The following is a 1,173-nucleotide window of genomic DNA, read 5'->3' on the forward strand; positions in this document are numbered from 1 at the left end:
CTATAGGGCCACACTCATACCATCTAATCACATCCTAAGACACTATATGAACATGACAACCAATAACTTTAAGAGAAAATACATGAACATATGCACTCCTTCAGGTGTAGAGACAGAAAAATCTCCAACTCCCTGTTCTGCTTCATCTGAAGACTCTGGTACCATCAACATGACTTATCCTACAGTGCATAAAGCATCCTAACATGATTCCTTCTTACTCTGGAGCAATGTCCCTTAGAACCTGCAAATATTTCTCCAATCTGCACTATTCAGTTATAGGAAAACTAAGCTTTCTTATTGTTGCCACAAAAGGCACATCCTGTTAATGATTTTCAAACCATTGGCCACTGATATGCAACCCTAGGCAAATTCATGTGCAACCTGACACCACAATACCAGTTAACTCCTCGCATGTCAACTGCTGTCACTGAAAAAATCACATCCTGCTAAATATTGGCCAAGTGACACCAACATCTTGCCTGCTTTACCACATGTAGCATCTAATATAAAACGCAGTTGTTGCTGAAATATCACACCCAGCAGAATATTATTTGTGTGATACCACTATCATGTTTACTTCCTGTAAATGAACTGATGTTGGTATGAGAGCAAAAACAACAAGATGACTCAAACTGACCATTGGAGTCTTAAATATATTAGCTCTGAAGCTATTTCAAAATTATTTAAAATTCTCTTCACTCTCTCCTTGAATATCTGATGATGTGGAAATGTTCTCCATTCCTAAAATTTTAAGTAATGTGGAGTTCTAAAGTGCTATTAAAGAAACATAACTAACTGAATATATTGGGTGATACTTTCTTTTGTTTGTTCACCCATTTCCAGATATTTACACACACACACACACACACGTATGTGTGTATATCTATACTATATATAAAACAGAGATGTGTGTGTAATCGCTTTTCACGTGAAATCGACTTCACCAAATGCTTCCATACTTGCGATGCGTGAATAACTTGACCTCAGATAAATCTTAGGCTCTTCATTTGATTTTTTTGATTAAAAATAAATAACATTGCTTTATATTTAAGATTCGCTTCTTTAAAAAGGTTCCTCAATGTCAACTTCCGGTATTGACGTAATAACTGCAAAAAAGCTTCACTCTCTATTTTGTGTGTGAGTCAGAGAGAGAGAGAGAGAGAGAGAGAGAGA

Source organism: Octopus bimaculoides, chromosome 1 (genome assembly GCF_001194135.2).
Source record: "Octopus bimaculoides isolate UCB-OBI-ISO-001 chromosome 1, ASM119413v2, whole genome shotgun sequence".
Lineage (NCBI taxonomy): Eukaryota > Metazoa > Mollusca > Cephalopoda > Octopoda > Octopodidae > Octopus > Octopus bimaculoides.